Genomic DNA, 21552 nt, shown 5'->3' with positions numbered 1-21552 from the left:
ATATGTTCAGCAAAACTTCATGGTATCACAGGATGAGAGGTTCACAAAGCTGCATTAGAAGAGCAAAACCTTTGTCGAGCTCTGCCATAAAGAGGCATGTTGTGTTTGATTTAACCTAGGGTTCCCCACAGATGAGTTTATAGCTTATTTTCAGAATATCCATTAATTTCCAAAGCAGCACAGATTCTGAAAAACTTTGCCAAGCATTATGTTGGTTGGAGACACCCGGATCACAAATCATATGATTAGGTTGGACTATAAATAGTGTGGTTCAGTGAACATGTTGCAAATGTCTCAAATGCTACAGCCCAGTCACTGCTGGGTTGGGTTCAGGGTCAGGGATGATCACCAGGATGCCCCTGAGGTTTCTTGTAGAACAGAAGCCAGGTAAGAGCAGAAGACATGTATGGTTTTTTAAAATTCACTATTGTGTTCCCAGCACCTATCACCATGTCTGGGATCTGAAAGTTACCAGGGAGAGAGTGAAGTGAATTACTAGCCAAAATTCTTGACAATGACCTCTTAAGTGTTAATGAACTTGGAGAGTGATGAGGAAGAAGTGTAATGCTGGCTTATGAAAATGAAATGAGATCCATTATGTAATTTAAATTTATCTGGCAGCTACCTTTTAAAAAGTAAGAAGACACAGGTATAATGGACTTTAATAATGTTTTTGCACAACAGTATGTCCAACAAATTATTATTTAAACATGTCATCAAAATAAAGACATTAATAAAATATTGTGCATTCCTTTTTGTACAAAATTCTTGAAACCTTGTGCATAGTTCCCACTTAAATACCTCTCAATTTGGATTGGCCACATTTTAAGTGCTCAGTAGACTCATATGGTTAGTGCCTACCATATTGGACAGCAAAACTTTAGTGACTTCCAAAGCATAATGCAAAAATAAAACAAAACGAAACAAAAAATGGGGACTTGAGAAAAACATTCCACTTAGTAAATGAGCACTGAGACAGAAAGTTTGTGCAGTTATAGTTATTGAATAATGTGACAACACCTAATTTAATCGACATTGCTCACACACAAGCCAGTGGATTCTATTAGAAAGGCTAGCAATAATTTAAAACTAGAGAGGAAAGGAATAAAGAATTTTTGAGTATGAAGGCAGAAATATAGCATCAAAATTAAGAGATCCTTTCTCTTCTTCCAAAGCCAACCATTGCCAAGGGCATGGGGACCCTATAGTGGGACTGTTTAGTTTCTGAGGGTTTGTAAGCGGCATGAGTGTGGATGCCAGATCCACCCTATTCATGACTGAATCTGCAGCGCTCAGAAAAGCACCTTACCCTTAGTAGATGCCCCCTAAAATATTTCTGAAATGAATAAAAGGAAAGAGGAAAGAGCAGACACAAAGAGCACATATAGTTTTCCTGAAAGCTGAATGCAGATTTTCCAGGAAGGAAAATCCCAGGTGAGAGGAGGGATGAGTGACACTTTGTCTTCACACCCACCCCAGGAGGGTGAGACAATTAAAATATTGACAGCTTTTCTGTCAAAGATGTTTAATCATCTTCTCTGGGGCTGAAATCAAAGGTTATACAAAACTTGGATTATGCATGCGTCTCTCTTTTTTTTTTTTTTTTGTCAGTGCTGAAGATTGAATCCAGAGCCTTACACAGGCTTGGCAAGTGTTCAACCACTGAGCCACATGCCCAGACCTTTTTTCAAATTTTATTTTAAGACAAGGTTCTGCTAAATTGCCCAGGCTGACCTTGAACTTGCAATCCTCCGCACCAGTTTTCCAAGTAACTGAGATTATAGATCTATGTGCCCCACACCTGGCTACTGACCTTCTGATCTCTAACTTTACTCTCTCTAGTTCATTCTCCAATCTGACCACAGAGTATGACTCTTGACAGTATGTGCCTTCCTCTATTGCAGTTTCGTCCATCTGTGCATCTTCATATCTAGTGCCTAGCAAAATGCCTTTAATCAAACAAACTCCCCAAAGTAGCCATGATGTATGTGTGAAGGAATGAACAAAGAAGGATGGGAAACTAACAAAGTATCACCCTGGCATTTTCAAGATGTCTTTGTACCTTAACTAAGTATTATTTTGATAGAGAATAAACTTTGCATTTTTTGACATTATTTTGACTATATGTTCAATTTTAAAATGTTTATCTGCCAGATCAAGAGAAATGCATTTGTTTCAGTTCACATAAGCAAACCAGAAGTGTCTGTAGAGTTTTGCATTTATCATAGCAAAGTTCTTAGGTCCACACATCTCCAAGACATTTTAAAATATGATTACTCCTATTTATTCTGCCTCCAAGCAGCTAGAGACAACCTGACATTTGCATTACAAGGAGCCCTCTTCTTAAGGCAGAATGATCCTTAATGGTTCTTTGTTCTTGGCCCCAGATGATCTTTTCTCAGGCCATCAGCTTTGACTTGGAAGAGTTCAGCTACAAAACTCTGAAAATCCTCTTGCTCTGCAAATACAGTACTATGTCCGCCCATTCCGAAAGGGAAAACAAAATAATCTAAGAAAAAAAAAAAAGGACATTGTTATAAAATACCAGTTTAAAGAAGTACTAGGTGTTTTCTCTATAAACAAAGCATGTCAATTAGTGAGAGAATAAGGACCATAGGGCCCTCTCTGTCTGAGCTTTGTTATCTATTATTAGCTTTTCTGTTGGAGAAAAGTGAGGATATAGAGTTTTACTGTGGAAAAAAAAATCTAATAAGTATTTCAGCTGTCTGTGTATTGTGAGCTAAAGACATCTGTATTTTTAATTAGCTCTTCCATAAATGTGATTATGGCATGTCATGTGATCACCCTTGAAGCCAACACCTGGAACCTCAAAGCCACAATCCTTCTGTGCCCAGGGCTCAGAAAGTGCACACAGGGAAGACCTGGCAATTGCATTAGCAGTGTTATCAAGACAACTCCAGATCCAAATGATTTTCCTGTCTGTAAATTAAATAATAATATGAAAACAAAATCCACCAGGTCCAACAGGAAAGCACAAATATAACAGTGAGAATTTCCTGTCATGGGGACACTTTAAATCCCTTTTAGCAAAAAAGACTACTGAATGAAGCCTGATAAAGTCCTGAGCCCCAGAGCATGGATCAAAGGGACGGAAGAGTGCCTTCCCTTGCAGGACTTAGACTGCCAGGTCCTATGGAAGCCAGAGCTGAGCCTGGAAGAGGACAGAAGGCATCGACCTCACTGCGTGGAGAGGGATTTGGATTCTCTGGCTTCCACCTTCTTGTGGAGAAAGTATCATAATGGATGTGAGATAGAGTGAAATATGTCTTGCTTTTGACTCTCTTTATCATGAGAATGTTCCATTTTTGTTTTTATTATATGAAGAACAGGGTCTGTAAAAATGCAAGTCCCCCCACTGGCTAGAGTCTGCCTTGTGTCTCTTCTCCTCAGTGACAACTGGAGCAATGGGCCAAGACAGAGGAGCCACCATCCTAGGTGCGTGGGCTATGTGTGGGCTGGAGACTGCACATTTAGGTCCTTGCAATTAGTGACATCCAGAGTGGGTGGACGAAGACCTAAGTGCAGCCTGTCCTCATCTCAAATATCTGAGGGTGTTGGTGAGCCTTTGGTGACAAGGGTAGGATGCTGGATGCCTTGTGCACTCTTCTCCTTACAAGGAGGGACCCTCCTCTTTACCCTTCAACACTTGTTCATTGACATTTCTTATTAATGGTGATTAACAGAGTGAAGTCTATGCAATTTGACATTAGGGTGGAATCTCTTCTACTGGTCCCCTTCCCACTCCAGGGCATGAAAGGTGTTTTCAGTGTCAATCATCTCTCCCTAACAGCATTGGGACATGTTGCTCATGGTAATAAAACCTAGACAGGGACCACGTGGATGCCCTAGTCATTTCCCAAATGACTTTTGGGAAGTATAAAATTTTAAGTATTAGAAGAACAAAAGGAGACATACTTTAGAGAACTAGTATGTTCCTTCTTAACAAACTTAAGTAAAAAAAAAAATTAAAGATACTGTGGATACATAAAATGCCCCAAATGTACATTACAAACTCCAAATATTTTCTACCAAATATAACACATTTTGGCAAAATTTAAAGAGAGTTTTGATGGCTTTGAAGCCACTTTCTACTAAAAATCCTAGCACTGATTTTCAGGAAATAAGTGCAAGAAAATTCTGAGAACCCAATAAAAGTTCTCAAAGAGAGAGGGATATTGCTGGAGAAAGGGGAATAGGCTTAAATTTCAGAGGACAAACACCCTTCAAGGTCTTTATCCTACTCTGTGATCTTCATGGTTTCACTTTACCTACAAAAGGTGTGTCATTCTTACCTAAGTTAGGACAGCACCATAGTACTTGAGGAGCAGGGCTCACTTGCTGGAACTGGATTCTGATGAAAATGAAAAGTTGTGGGAAATTCTGCGCTCTTGGTACCCAAACTGTCAGTCACCACTGTTCTCTCCAGATGCACAAGATGCAAGATTCCCTGCCAGAATCTGAGTTGAGAACTGCTGCTTGCACTCTAATCTTTCTTCATTTTCTCTCCATTTCTTGAAGCCGCCTTAGCCAATTAGCCCCCTATTTTCCCATTCTGTGGAAGAACCTAAGAAAGACCTGGAAATGAGAGGTGGAAGATCAGTGTACCTGGCACAGTTCTGCTTATTACCAGAAGAGAGAATGTGGCAGGGGAAGGGTTCCTGAGTCCTGACCTATAACAGACAGTCGATTGCCTTACGCATCCATAAGATGAGGTCCCTATAAATGAAACTGTCCGCTCCTCAATACTTAGGGCAGAGCCTGTAGATTGGGTGGCCAAGGATATAAAGACAGGAAAATAAAGTTTCTGCTAGCTTATCCTTAGAGGTAAAGTCAGGAGAGGAGGCTGGGAAGCCCTCTCCTTTTCTCTAAACACGGCAAAAACCAAAATACATTTATGAAAGGAAATAGATCATGCCCTTTCCTGTAGCTGTATACAAGTACTTTATAGAATATGACACTGGTGTTTGCATATTTAATTTTATTAATGATTGTTTTGGCAAGCAAATGTATTTAATATTTTAATCCACAATTGAATCTATCAGTTTGATGTCGGCTTTATGTTTTCTGTTTTTTGTGTCATCCTTAGGGAGAGGGATCCCACTAGATACTTTTTATCCATTTGGTTTTCATTGCTTTCTTTTTGTGTGTTTTATTTTTTCTTTTTACTAGTGCATTATAATTTTACCCAACAGTGGGATTGGTTGGTACATATTCATACATGCACACAATATAATGATATGGTATGATTTGGCCAATTCCATTCCCCAGAAACCTCCCCCTCTTTTTTATCCATTTGATTTTCTACAACATTTTTTAAAGAGTTTTAAGAAGTCTGAGAACTTCTTCCGGATCACACAGAACTGTGATGCAGACCTTCACAAGCACAAGTCTTGAACTCCTGGTATTACATCATGCTGCATGTCACCTACGATCAGGAGACTTATTTATTCATTCACCCATTCATTCATTCATCTTTCTATATGGAAAGACTATTTTTCCTTCAAAGGTTTTACTCTCCCATAAATCAATGGGTCTTTTACATGATGTAGATGTTACACGTGTGGGCTAGGTTAACCTGATTTGAAATAACCTTCAAACTTGCATTTGGGAAGGTGGTGCATACATTTTATAAAATGAATTCATGGCTCCCATTAAACTTTCTACCCAGTCATCACTAAAAACTCAATCTTTGATGAGAATACCAGCATTTCTCATTTGAAGTAACTGGAGAGATTATAATGTGAAATACAGACAGTGCTTAAAAGCGAGGGCTAACTGACACCACTTTCCTCCTGATCTAATATGATCAATGCGTGATCACATTAGATAAAACAGGTCACTTTTTAAATGCATGTTCTTTCAAGATGGCATCATAAAAGAATTATTTATTTATGTATATTTAATTACTAATTTTTCATTATAACAAAGAACAAGTAAAAACATGGGAAACATACCTAGAGAAATCCAACCATTGAGTATCCACTTCCAGAAAATACGTAACAGTAGAGTTAATACTTACCAATGCCTGTGGGTGCTTTCCTTTACTTTGTGAAGCTTATAGGTCTACACATGTACAAGCAATAGATGATGGGGGTCATTCACACAAAACCTGCAGAAAACCAGCCCCAAAGTGATAAAAACAACCTGGTACCTCAATTACAAATTTTTATTAAGATCAATTTCAGAAAATTGTAAGCAGAAAGTGAATGGAAGAACAGTTCCACAGGGAGGAAGACAGGAGATCAAACTCAAGTAGATCTAAAATAAGTGCAGTTTGAGCTAAAATTTGCTTTCAAGCAAACAATATAGTCTTTTAACAAGATTTTTAAAATAACATCAATTGTCTTCTTACTGAAATTTCTTTATGCCTTTCTTTGAAATGAATTGAGGGAGTTTTGTGAACTGCAGAAGGCTGGTCACTATTTCATGAACTTGGGGTATCTCCCCTGGACAAGAGTTCTGTGAGCATATAATTCATACTTTTTAGGTTTTAACCCTGTTCAGAACATAGCCCTCACATGGGTGAGCTAGGCTTTATTTTTGCTTGATCAGAAAGAGGACTGCTTTTGATTAGTAATGTCTGCCCTGGGCATAAACATCATGAGTGATATGCAAGCTATGTATTTGAAATCTCAGATTTGGCCTAAACCTGTCATTGTACAAATGAGGAAACTAAAACTCAAAGATTGCTAAATGACTCATCTTAGCTCCTACAGTAGCAAAATTATGATAAGGGCCCAGTCTCCCAGTTACATGGTGACAGGTTTCGAACTGAATCCTGGACCTCTTTAGTTCAAATCCTAAACCCTTTCCCTTCCTCCTGGCTCATGTCCCCTTATCACACATTTCCAACTAAATCTATGCTGCTGTTTTCTAATAAAACCAATGACTGCCTTTATATAATATAAGTCAAGAGAAAAACATTACAGTCAAACTTGACTGCAAAGGAAAGAACATCTGTAAGCAGTAGCCTTAGAAGGGAGAAACGTAACATTATATCTCCCTCTGAATATCTCCCACTTTAAAAATGTGGAGTGGGGGCAGATAAAGGACAAAAGTCATCTCTATAGTCTGCAATAGAAGGTATTGATTTGGCAGGGCCAAGAGCATGTCAATGTTATATATGGCAGTGGTTCGGATTGGTGCACAGCAAATAGTATTGTTCAATAGTAATAAATAATAATTATGTACAGGGATTGTCTCACTGATGCTCCATTCTCCTGCCTTCACTAATAATCAGAGTCTGGTTCTTCCAGAGACCTCCCTCACTCTTACTCTAACAAGGCAGTAATTCACTCCAGGCCCATGGAAGGTACATACATCTTTTCTAAATGCGCCTTCCTCACAGGCACATAAGGTGATCATAAGTTTAATTAAAGGTCATGACAGCATCCTGGTCTCTGGTGCCTCTTAACTCTGTATTGTTCCTACTGACCTTCTCTAGCACACTCAGGGATAAGAACCCACAAGCTTCCACAGCTATCCTCTAGTCCTGTATCATACTCGGGAACAAGATTCTAAATGAAATTTCTTCATGGAATTTGGGTAGAAGCTTAAATCAGGTTTTGTATGTTTATTGAAGGACAACTGTTTCAAATTCTCTCAAAATATATAAAATAGCTGTCAGATCTACAATAGAGGACATTTCCATTAGAACTTCCTGGGTATGTATATGAACATGGTGGGCCCATCCTCCAATGATTAACACTCAGGTAGACCCTCCTTGCTTAAAAATGAAGTCTGCTATAGTTTCATAGCATAATAAAATATGACACATCTGTAGTAAAAATGCTGTTTACCAGATCTGTGCACAAAATATAAAGCAACATCATAAATACAGTCTTTCATATAGGGAAAAATGAGTTTCTGTGTCGGAATGGTTTAGCTTTGAGTCCTGCGTATGGAATCTGTTAGATGCACGACTCTTAAGCCTTTTCTATTTTTCTCACTTGTAAATGGGGATTATATAAATGTAAATGTGAGTTATTTCATGGGGTCTATCCGGAATAAAAATGCATGACTTTAAGGTCTTATAATGAATCTTGTGCAAAAATAGGCTGAATGATTTTAAATTATTCTGATTACACGTAAACTGTATCAAGGTTAATAGGATTGATAATTGCTTAAATGGGCTATTATGATATTGCTAATTTCACAATAGTTTGCCAAAATGCAAACTTGGAAATCAAACTTTCGGGTCATCCATCTACCCTAGATGGTACCAAAAAACTTGAAGGAACAAAAAAACTAAACTCCAGGAAAGGTGTGCTTGGTCGTGGAGACATATCCTTTGCTAATCTGAAAACGCTCCCCCTAAGAGAATATCCGCTTTAGCACCACGAGAGAGTTGTCTAACTTCAAAACCATCATCCACCCCCACTAAAAAAGCCTTGCATGTGTGAGGCAAGTAGCAGAGCATTTAGGAACTCCAGGATGGGGTGCAGGTGGCGGAGGGAGAAGAAGAGGACTTGCGGGCTGAGACTGGGAGTCAGCAGATCAATAAAACCACTTTAGGATAATGGCGCAGCTGAGGAGGAGATGCGCGCCTGGCTGCGGGCGAGCTCCATCACTGCCAGGAAAGGCCCATTTGCAGGAACAAAGGGCTTCATCTGTCCTGTCAGGCCCAGGACCTTGCTCTGCACCTGCACCTGCAGGGCGCCCCTCCGTGTGCCAGGCTACCTGCAGGCTCTCCCTGTGCCAGCCTCTCCACTGGTCCCAGGGCCTGGGAATTCTGTATAAATACAGAGTCCCTGACACAGGCCACAGAGCGTGGGAGGGGAGGGACATTTGGGGCCAGAAAGCACCCTTCAGGGCAGGAATAAAGGTCACCTCTGGGAAAGACAGGAGAGACATCCTCCACCTTCGCCAGAGGCTGCACACTCCACCGCCAGACAGAGCTGCTTTTAAAAGTGGAAAAACGCACTGGCTGGTTCTTCAGCCTCTGTTCCTTTCCCAAGTTCCTCTGAGGACTATGTGCCAGAGAGGAAAACTGGCTCCTCCCCGCATGGGGCAAGGAGAGAAGGCAGAACCAGGGGGTGGCTACTCTGTGCCCTGCAAGAAATGACAACTGAGTGGCAGAGGGCCTGTCTTTTAGGATGAACTGACTGAATAAGTAGTTAAGGGTTTGGAATCACATATGACAAGCCAGGCAGAGAGGCTGGATGCCATCATACTGGCACAATTTTACAAATGGAGAAATTAAGCATGTTCACCTGAGGTCATGTAATTCACAAGGACAGAGCTAGGACACCAAACTAAACAGTAGAGAGGGGTTCGGGTATTTGGTAAGTACCACACTAATACTCGATGTGTTTGCTCTCTCTTAAAAACATCTTCCCAAACCTCTATTTGAGGGGTGTGCATGGCTGTAACATTTGGAAATTATCACACATATTTCTGGAAAATATGTCATTGATCTAGAGGTAAATGACTGTCCCAGTGGAATTCATGGTCTCGAATTGGAAATGTTGGGGAGAAATGTGAGCAGTAAACACAAAAATGCTAATATTGTAAACTACTAATTAAGCATCTAGTATGTGCTGCCTGCATACTTTACACTAAGTTTCACATTCAATCTTTACAATGATCCCCCAGAGGGATCATTATTATACAGATTAGGAAACAGCTTTGTGTAGTTACAGAAAAACCACTCAGCTGGAGAGTACAGAAGCCAGGATTCAAAATAAGGCAGCTTGTCCTCAGAACCCATGCTTTTAGTCACTCTGTCCCACTGCCTGTTATAAGTCAATGTTTTCCCCTTTTTGTCATCAGATGTACCTGGAAGGAATAGATTGTATGAAAGAACATTGTACGAAAGAAACAACTGTATGATCTCCAAACAAGAAGCTAGAAAAGGCCAGGCATTGTGGCACACTCTTATAATCTCAGGAGGCTGAGGCAGGAGGATCACAAGTTCAAAGCCAGCCTCAGCAAAAGTGAGGCACTAAGCAACTCAGTGAGACCCTGTCTCTAAATAAAATACAAAATAGGGCTGGGGATGGGGCTCAGTGGTCAAGTGCCCCTGAACTCAATCCCTGGCAGCCCCCAAAAATAAAATAAAGAGGCTAGGAAGCCTCTTCTACTGCTAGACTAGTCTGAGTTGTCACTTGGAGGCACTGGAGAGGTGGAGCATACTTCCAGCACTTTTTCAAGGGAACTTCTGTTGAGCCAGGCATATTCTGAGGACTCCCTTCATGGTGGACATGAGGCTAGGGGTGCTGCCAAAGTAGACTAGAAAGACAGAGCCTGTTCTCAGAGGTCTCATAATCTAGTAGGAGAAAAAATCTTAAAAGAAAACATTTGTAATCCAAAGAATGATAATAGAGTATGTGGGAATAAACTGACTGTATTCATGGGATTAAGGAAAGCCTTCAGGGGGAAGGCCATGAGCAGCCTGAGTTTGGGTACATGCACATTGCCCCAGAAATGGATCAGGAGAAAGCCAAATTTAGAAGAAAGAAGTTACATATAGGATATTAACATGCAAAGAAGCTCCTGACTTGGGCTCAGGGTTGAATAAAATTGAAAAGAGGATTGTTCCCAACTTATAAACCAGAAAAGGCTGACTATTCTGTAAAAGTCGTGATTTGTCTTGAATCCATCAAAGATCTGGGGTCACAGAGAAGTCAGTTAGTTTGAAATTTCTGGGGCCTCCAATGTGTATGTTGGTTGGACTGGGGCAGGGAATGGAGGAAATCAGATTGCCACACAAAGGGACAAAAGGCTCCAACTTTTAATACACTGCTGAAGTCTGAGTAGAGTCTAGCATAGGAACCCAGTTACCCTGTGGACAGGAACCAGGGGTAAGAAGGCAGTCTGCAGGATCCTCTCCACAGACCTCACTGGAGGCTAAGAAGAAAGATCAGGGCAGGCCAGAGAGTAGAGATGGCATCCTTGGCAACACAGGGCCACCTGGGGAAGGAAGGAGAGATTGTTGCTGTAGAGAAGAGAAATCCGACCATCTTCACCTTAGGTTAGTTTGCTCTGACAGCCCTGACCAAGGAGCACAGACTGGGTGCTGCGTGATAGAAACTTGTTTTTCACAGTCCCATAATCCAAGGTTTGCAATCAAGGTAACAGCAGAGTTGGCTCTTTCTGAGGAAGAGGCGGGAAGGATCTGGTCCAGGCCTTTCTCTTTGTCTTGCTCACATTGTCTTCCCTTCATGCATGTCTCTGTCCAAATTTCCTTTTCTTATAAGGACACCAGTCCTATTAGATTAGAACCCAACCTAATGATCTCGTTTTAATTGGATTACCTGTGTATAACCTCTATCTCTAACTAAAGTCACATTCCGAGGCACAGGGGGTGAGGACTTCAACATATGCATTGGCAAAATTCAGCCCAAACATACAACCATGAATCAAAAGAATTGAGTCACAAGGGGAAAGAGCAACAGAACCCAAAGCTCCCATTGTGGGTGCAAGAAGAGAGGAAAACAGTGTCCCTTCCAGTAGCCCAGGAAGAATGGACAACTTTCCTGGACTCAGACAAGTAAAGACAACCTACTACTGAGAATGGTAGGATCCTAGAGATAGCCCCAGCCCGGGTGTACCTAAGACAGGGGCAGAACTAGGGCACCAGAGAACACCCTCCAGCTCCCAGCACAAGCAAACACCCAGGAACACAAGTGACCACTGATGGAAGGCCAAAGCCTGCAGAGAGAATTCCTGAGACACATAAATCAGCCACATGGACACAAATTTAGAAATAGTCAAATATAAGTAGTCTAAACTTATAAACAGTCAAATAAGTAGTCTAAACAAAAATAATTCAGCAAAATATTTCTCAAACCAAATCTAGCCTGCCATTTCCCTGTTCCCTGGTCATTTTACAACCTCGGTAGTTTTGCCTTCTTCAAAAGTCATATCATTAGCATCATCTATGATGCAGTTTCAAGACTCACTACTTTCATCCAGCTGAGGACAAGAGGGTGGAGGCAACAGGTCACCTGCAAGCCCAGAGGCTAGAGCTGACTGGACCTCAGAACTGAGAGGGTGGAGTCCCTGCCTCAGCTGGCTAAAAGGGCAGCACTACTATCACCCAGTCTGTAGAAAAAGACTCCAAAGAGGTCCATTGTCCAATCATAAAATCTAACAGACTTTTCCCTAATTGGTCTTGGACTTCCTTGGGACCTGTGGCCCTGTATTCCTCCCTTCTTAAATGAGAATATCTGTCCTATACTTCTTTCACTATTGCATTTGGAAGGAAATAACTTGCTTGATAATTTCATGGGTTCACAGATAATGATTTTCCCCCAGGATGTATTATACCCAGAACCTTACTCATACCAAATCAGATGATTTAGGTGGTGAGCTTTGGAACTTTTTGAGTTGGTGATTTTTACATGTGATTTTGGAGTTTGGGGTAATGGTGAAATGGCTTGGGAGTTTGGGAGATATTGAGAGGGGGTCCGTGTATTTTGCACATGGGAATGGCATGATTCATACCATGAACCACTGCAGGTTAAATTGTGTCATTCAAAAAGAAATGTTCATGTCCTGACCCTCAGTACCTGTTTGGAAATTGGGTCTTTTCAGATGTAATCAGGTTAAGTTCCAATGACTAGTTTCCTTTATCAGAAGGGGATATTTAGGAAAAAAAAAGAGAAAGGAGCAATGGGGGGAGGGAGGGGGGAGGGAAAGGAAGGAAAAAAGAAAGATGGAAGGAAAGAAGGAGAGAGAGAAAAAGAAAGAAAGAAAGAAAGGAAGGAAGGAAGGAAGGAAGGAAGGAAGGAAGGAAGGAAGGAAGGAAGGAGGGAGGGAGGGAGGGAAGGAGAGAAATGGGAAAAAGGGAGAGGGAATTTCATCAAAATAGAGGAAGATCAGTAAAGTAGACCAGGGAATTGAGGAGGAGGAAGGAGGAACAAGAAAAGGAGGGAAAGCAGTTTAAATGAATCCATCCAAACTTTTATAAGGATATGCATAAATATAGCACAGTGAATCCCAACATCAAGTTTGTCCATAAGACACTAATTTAAAAAAAAAAAAAACTACAAATAAATTACAGAAAGATCAGTACAGTAGATGAGGGGAATAGAGGGGAGAGGACAGTGCTGCAGACTGAATTAGAACAAATTATACTCCATGCTTTTGTGATTGTATATCCTAAAATGTATCCTAATTTTATATAAAACTAAAAAGAATTTAAAAAGAAGTGCATTTGAGGTCACAGAGTCACACTGTGAGCAGAGTATCTTGTGAGGGTGGAGGAAGAGACTAAACTGATACCTCAGGGAACAGGAATATCATGGATTGCTACAAAGAACCAAGGAAGGATTCTTCCCTAGGCCCGTTGAAAGGAGCATGGCTCGCTGACACCTTGACTTTGGACTCCTAACTTCTAGAACTACTAGATAATAAAGTTTTAAGTCTCCCAGTTGTTGGTCATTTGCAGCCTTAGAAGATGGATGCACCTTATATTCTGAAACCTTGCTATAGTTATTTATTAGTTTCAGGGTTTATTTATCAGATCTTTTGATCATCTATGTACAACCTTTGAGTACAATGTTGCATAAGAATGATGAGAAGGAACATTCTAGCTTTCTACGAGATCTTAGTGGGTAAGTACTCAGCTTCTCATCATTAAGAATGATATTTCCTTTAGCACTTTTCATTGTTCTGTATCAAGTCAAAGGAGTTCCCTGTTAGTTCTAGATTGCTGAGTTTTTATCATAACTGAGCGTTGAAGATATAAAAAATAAACAAATAAAAATTTTATTGAATTTTCATTGATTATAAGAGCAGAAACTAATGCAATTGAAAACAAAAAAATACAGAAAATTAATTAAACCAAAATAACGGAAATTGCCAATAAAATTGATGAGCTTCAAGCCAGACTGAACAAAAGCAAACAAAACAGATTAAAAATATCCAGAATAAAAAAATCCATAGAAAATAAAACAATAATGAAGGAATATTAAAACAAATTTATGTCATGAATTATTTAAATGAAATAGTCAAATAAATGAGATAAATCATGTTAATAGATTAGACATCTCAATAGTATTAAGATATCAATTGCCCCTTAATGATCTATATATTAAACACAATTCAATCAAAATAATAGAATGATATTTGTTAGAAATTGATGACCTGGTTCTAAAAAAATTTGTACAGAAAAGCAAAGACAATAAAATAACCAAAATAATTTTGGAAAAAAAAAGGGAAAGGTTGTGGGACTTGTTTTGCCTAATTTTAAAACTTGAAAGAGAGTCAGGCACAGGGGCAAATGTCTGTAATCCCAGCTACTCAGGAGGTTCAGGAAGGAGTCCAGTCTCAGCAACTTAGTGAGACCCTGTCTCAAACTAAAAAAATAAAAAGGTCTGCAGGTGTAGCTCAGTGGTGTGGTCTGTGGGTTCAAACCCCAGAGAGAGAGAGAGAGAGAGAGAGAGAGAGAATACTTTGAACAGAATAAAAGTAACCACAGGGCTTTTTACTCTGGATTTGAGTAAAACAAACATATCTGAAAGTTCCACAAGCTTCTCACTTTCCAGAACACTTGTACAATCTGTCGTAAATGGTGTTCAAATTAAAGTAAACATATCTTTTTATGTGTATGATTCTCTGCTATACAAAAATACTAGTGGTTCATAATTAGCGTCCTTACGTATATCTCTTGTATTTTGTTTTCAATCTTTCTTACAACACTTTTATGCTTTAAAGTCCATCCCACAAACAGGCCTAGTTATCTGCTAGTTCACTGATATATGTCATTATCATGAGCATGGTTATTGCATTTAGAGACCTGATCATGCCTTTCTATTGCGATTTTATTGATCCTCCACTTCCCCATATCATCTATTAGAGATTCCTTTAGATGTCTTTTGACAGACACTCCATGCTTAATGTCAAATTTTCAGTGTTCCTTTTATTTCTCCCTTTATCATAGATCTCTGTGTTCTTTATTTATTTCATGGGTTTATATTTTGCTTAGGTAACTGAATTCTCCACACCCTCACTTCTATTTGTGAATGCTTCCAAGTGATTCTTTTAATTGTTGCATACAATTTTAATTCTATTTTGTTCTATTTTCTCCCAGGAGAAATATTGCTAAATATAGGTGAAATCTCCTGTTAATATAGGTGCTTAATATAGGTGAAATCTCCATTTCTATCTTAAGTCAGAGTAAACTTTTATAATCCAGAGAGGAATGTGTTGAATTTTTTTAAAAATGTATTTCAAACCCTAGTTTCTTCCAAGTTCCTAATTATGTGGAGTCCAAGGACCTGTGTTCCAGTGTCAGCTGCTTCTTACCAGCCGTGCAGATTTGGAGGAGGTGAACTATGGAATTTGACTTCCTTGTAGTAGATGCCTTTGTGTCCAGTCTTCACAGGTGCTCAGCCCACCTATGATCCCAGCTTCTCACATCAACCATTTACATCTTTCATCTTCCCTGTTTGAGGTCTTCCTCCAGAAAGCTTGCTCAATGCAGAAGTGCCTGGTGGTGGTGGGGCTGGGGGAGTTAACATGCCCGAGCAAACAGCCCACCTTCCACGGGAGAGGGCAGCCATTCATCTAGTGGAATCATTCTGAGATGTGTTCTAAGTGGTTTTTCAGATGATCTTCAATAGGAGATTGTTCACTAACTTTTCTCTCTTCCCTCCTTGTTTTCCCCATGTGCACATCTATGAATTCAAAAATCTTTCTAAATAAATTATCTGTATTCAAGGGTTTGCTCAGGGGCTTACAGGAACCTAATATGGCATGCATCTGTTTCTTACCCTGTTCTTTGGGAGTTCTGATTTTAACTGCAGAGAAGGAATATCTCTTCCTTGCTCTGTTCAACTTTCTCATGAAACACCAGATGGCCACTCTTCCCTGTGTGATATCCAGTCCAAATACCTGGTAATTCTCTATGAGACTGGATGGTGAGAACTCGGGATGTGGCTCAATAGAGAAAGTGCCTAGCACACACAAATCTCGGGGTTCAATCTCCAGCACGGCAAGAATAAATGAATAAACAAACAAAAGAGCAGAAAAGAAAGTAGAAAATATAATCTTCTTTCATTCAAGGACTCTCTCTTAGTCCCCAATTAAATATGCTTTTTATAAGTCTCCATAGCATTCTGTGTAGATGGATCTTTCTCAGAAGAAACAAAATTCCTACATAACGTACCATCCCAAAGACAGAACATCTTAGGTGGCTTTTCTTTCCTCATAAGAATTGCTCTTGGAAATCTATAGAAGAGAATGACAGATGTCAGAACAAACCTGAGGTATCAGTCCCCAGCTCGCTCGCTCTCCCGGCTCATATAATAAAGAAAAACCCAAGTAAATCATAAGACATATCAGACAAGAGGCTTGTAAAATCTACACACCCTGTTTGATCTGGGGAATCAAGAATTCAAGTGGACAGGGGGTCACTGGGCTTAAGCTCCTAAAGAGAAGTTTACTTTCCTCTCCAAAGGCTTAACTCCTGGAACTCATAGTGGGTAGCTGAAGTTCATGTGTCTGCACCCCCAGACTCAGGCTTTTCTCTCCCTGGTTTGGAGGGCAAAGGAGATCCACAGGCCAAGATCCCTATTTCAATGTATTTTTTGATCATTTAAAGTTGGACATAAATATACATCATTATCCACCAAATTCAAACACATCCCATTCCTGACTAAGAATTGAAGAAAGATGATCACGATATTTTCCATAGCCATCCACTGGCTACTTGTGGTTGACCTTACATTTATATATTTTGCACGTGTACTCATTGGTGCGATTGTTTTGAGAGCTTTTTTTTTTTCCTTTTATCTTTCTGAAGACAACTCTGATCTGTAACTCATGCAGTTTCCTGCTATGGATCAGGCATTGGGCTTTGTACTTGAGGGAACTCTCTGAGTAAATCTTCACAGCAACTCTGAAGAGTCAGTGTCATTTCTCCCATTTTAACAGCTGCTAAACAGATTCTGAAAGTCCAAGTGACAGAGTTAAAATTCAAGCTTGATCTCTCTTGCTCCAAAGTGCTTGTTTTACATATGACACCATGTCCCTTCTTTTTTATTAGTTCATTATAAACGTACATAATATTGGGGTTCATTTTGACAGAATTGTACAAGCATGGAATATAATTTTCTCCAATTCAGTCCCACTTTGTCTTTCCTCCTCTCTTCCCTCCCCCATCCCCTTTCCTCTACTCCATTGATCTTTTGTTTACTTATAGTTTTTTTTTTAATTAGTGCATTATGAACATGCAGGTGAAATTCACTGAATATATGAATATATAAGTACATAGGAAAGTCTGAGCAGATTCATTTCACCATTCCTCCCTTTTCCCATCCCTCCTCCCATGAGACTTCATGTCTGCATTAAAAAGTTCAATGCACAGTATCCTTACCAGCAAGGCACAAACTAAACCCCAGATCCCTGACATCTTATTTGGTCATTTTCCTGCTCAGCCTTTCTCCCCAGTGGCAGAGAGCATGAGATATAGGAGTTTAATGGTCATGAATGTTAAGACCTTGAGGGTAGGTGATCTGAGATTCCTTGTTTTGAATCCCAGGCCCCATGACAACTCCTCCATTCACTGGCTGAACAATGAGACAGGAAGATATAACATGGGATAAGGAAAATAGAAAACTTTCTCTCAGGCTCTTTTCTATTGGGGTTTCCTTCCTCCACATTATGGGTTGTTCTGTCGAGTGGTTTGTCAAGGAAATGTGTCAAATGTTCCTGGAAAAATCACAACTCTGGGCGAGACCTGGAGAACTTGAGCAGGGAACAACTACACGTAGCTGATAGCAATCCTCTTTCTCATCTTCCAAAAGATGAATTCTCCAAGTCTTCCACCATGTTCTGTTTATTGCAAAAGAGGTTTCCAAGTAATGTAGGCAAGTACCTGTTAGTTATCTGCCTCTTTATCTATGAAACTGGGTTATCAGTCGGTTTTATCCTCAAGAGTGTGGCTTCAGAGATTGTGTTAAACTCCAAATGTAATCACCATTTTTCCCATTTTCTCGTGTATCTCAGTGTGTGTGTGTGTGTAAGGGGTTCATGATTATTTGGATCTGAATCTTTCTCAAGGGCTATGGCAGAGGCTACTAGCCATGTCTCAAATCTAGTTTCTTTTCTTCTTAGGCACACAGATAATACACCCAGCCTTCCTAGAAGTTGGGTGCTTTCATACAATTGAGTTTTAATGAGAGAATATTGAGCGAGTAATTGGATCCCTACAAAACTCCTCTTTTTTCTCTCTTCCATCATCTGATGAGTGGTTGTCCACATGCAGAATGCCCTTGATATTCACATCTTAAAAATCACACAAAACCCATGCATCCTGACTCACTTAATAACTAGATCTAAGTACACCAAAAGAACTTGCTGTGGACAGGAAATACATATCTCATGAGAGAACACTGAGCACAGTGTCCAGCATTATCACAATTATAGAGTCAAAGGTACCCCATACCTCATCAGAGCTCAGAATGCTGCACAAACATGACAAGATTCCCTAGATAACTCCATCTCCTGCTCTGAGTGTTTACTGCATATAAATAGGCAACATTTGGCCAGGGATCCCCCATTGGTTTGGGAAGAACTTGGGTTCATACTCCTGTCTTCTGATCCCTGCCCTCTTCATTTTGCCTTTTTCCTCCCTGTTCCATCAATGGGAAACCAAAAGGGAAACTTCTGCCCCCGAGAAGAGATGTGCATATCAACTCGGGGAGAGACCCCTGACCTAATGAAAAGAAGTCTTTTTAAGATTGTCAAGGGATCTCGGGTCCTAGGATGGCCTTCCTCAAGTCAATATCTCTAAGACAAGAATTAAACCAGTCTGCTCTCTATTGTATCCCCAAGGATTTCACTGAATGCAGCAAAAACATAAACTCAATAAGTAGCAACTCAGTAGATGTGCGCGGTATGAAATGTTTGTGTGGCTAGGTGGACGTATGCATGTGGTTGTCCTGCGATCTGATTCCATTTGGTTAGATGGGAGTCCTTCCCTCCCATCCTGGAGCGCTTACTATATGCCCCCAAGCCGTGCCATGGAGCAGATGCAGAGGAATGGGCCATCTGTGAGTGCCTGTTCTCTCCTAATCATGAGGTCAATAGCATCAAGGGAGAGGGGACATGAAAGGCATTCAAGGGACAGAAAGGTGGAAAGAAAAAGGGAGTAAAGAGCTGGGAAGAAGAGAAAGTGGGCCAGAGACTTCATCCAATCCGTGTTTGCCCACAAGCCCCTTCCATGCATGGAGGACAGGATGGGGACATTGCCACAGGAATAGTTGGGCAACAGCTGAAAGGCTGCCATCACACCACCACTGCCCCACACCTCTCACCTGGGGCTCTGGGGCAGCAGGAGATCGTGTGCTTATTTTAGGAGTGAGAGGCTGGGTCAGAGCTCACAAGGCCCCCAGGATGAGGAAAACCGACTTCAGATTAGAGGTCAGAGAGGATCAAGCGTGCACAGTTCACAAGCCAACTTCTTCTGGCTCACAACAGCTCCTCTCAGAGTTCACAGATTCTGGATCTCACAGCCAGGTAGTCCTCTGTCCCTCCTCCACAGACCTCAGGGACTGAAATAGGACCCAGCACCTACCTAGGGAATCTGGCTCGATGATCAGCCCCAGCTGTCAGGGAAACCACAGATGGTTTCTTGAGGCCCTGGACAATCTTTTAACCCCAATAGAAGTCACAACAACACTAAACAACACTGCTCTCTGACTACCCATGTGACAATTGTCATCCCAGGCTCAACTATCTATCACCATGGAAATTGGACATCAGAAAACGCAACCATGAACAATGCGGTGAGGATTCCCAGCATCATTTGAAAGAGGACAAAAGTTTCAGGAGCAGATGTTTTAATGGGGGCAATCAAAGGGACTATGGCAGAGGCTGAGAAAAACTCACAATATCCCATATGACTACAGGGCAGGATGGAAGTAGCCAAGGATGGGGACCATCTGCTGAGGACCTGGAACAAGACTTTCTGTTCAACCAGTTATGTCCCCTCCGCAAGTGAGGTCACCTTTCTGAACCTCCACTCTATGTTCGAACAAGGAAAACAACATAACCACAACGATAACAATAACGGTAATGATAATTTGCTAAAGTAGCTAAGACTACTGAGAGCTAGTGGTATGCCTTGCCGTGTCTAAACCCATCGCGTGTATAACATTATTTAATCTTTCCAACAATAGTATATTAGGCACAATAATATATTTGGTACTAATGATTCCTGTAATAGTTAGATACTATAATTGTTTCACAAATAAAAGGTCTTATCTCACGCATCTGTTGTGAGAACTAATTTAGATAATACAAGTTAAAAGACAAAATGAATTGTGAAACAAACATTATTTTAATGAAAATAAATCACATGTATATGGCCTCCTATACTTGATCACATATTTCTTTCTATCTATCTACCTAACTACCTGCCACATCTGCCCTGGCTTTTCTCCACCCTGCTGTGTCTATTTTGTTCCCCAAATACATTTTCAACAATATCACACCTGAGAATGTGACTATTAGTTGTTTTGTACACATCTTTCCCACGGTTGTGAATTCTGTCCATTTATTGAACAGCTATAATTTGTATATAGCAGGAACACCTTAAATGTTCTATAAATGTTTGAAAATATCTTATTGTGGTTTATCTTAGATTAAATACCTAATAATTAATATTGTAGGCTCTAGCGTAAGAACTTTTCATATATTGGCCATTAGAATTTTTTCCTATAATGCTCTAAGTTGTCATATGCACATGTATCGGAATCTGATCTCCATTTCTAGGTTTCTGATTTAGTAAACTTGTGGTGAGAACCTACAAATTTGCCTTTCTAACAGTCCCTGATGATGCTGATGCTGCTGTTCCAGGGACCATGCTTTGAGAATCACCAATAAAGTTGGCAAGGATATGGGTGCAAATTGATGCAACCAATATGGAAAGCAGTATGGGGATTACTTAGAAAACTTGAAATGGAACCACAATTTGACTCAGCTATCCCACTCTTTGGTTTATACCCAAAGGACTTAAAATTAGCATACTGCAGTAATGCAGCCACATCAATGTTTATACCAGCTCAATTCACAATAGCTAAAATGTGGAACCAACCTAGATGTGCTTCAAAAGATGAATGTGTAAAGAAATTGTGGTACATATACACAAAGGAATATTACTCAGCATTAAAAGAGAATGAAATTATGGCATTTGCAGATAAATGGATGGAGTTGGAGAATATCATGCTAAACAAAGTAAGCCAATCCCAAAAAATCAAAGGCCAAATGTTCTCTCTGATAAGTGGATGCTGATACATAATGGGTGTGGTCATGGGAAATGGAGGAACTTTCACTGAGCAAAGGGGAGGGAAGATTGGGGAGGCAGCCTGGGGACAGGAAAGATACACACCCTAGGTATATGTATGGCTGCACAAATGATGTGACGCTACATCATGTACAACCAGAGAAATGAAAAGCGGTGCTGCAATTGTGTACAATGAATTACAATGCATTCTGCTGTCATATATACCAATTAAAATAAATACATTAATTAATAAAAAATAAATAAAATTATCATTCGCATTGAGGGTAAGAAAATTG

This window comes from Marmota flaviventris, chromosome 2 (assembly GCF_047511675.1).
Source record: "Marmota flaviventris isolate mMarFla1 chromosome 2, mMarFla1.hap1, whole genome shotgun sequence".
NCBI lineage: Eukaryota > Metazoa > Chordata > Mammalia > Rodentia > Sciuridae > Marmota > Marmota flaviventris.
This window is presented reverse-complemented; position numbering follows the sequence as displayed.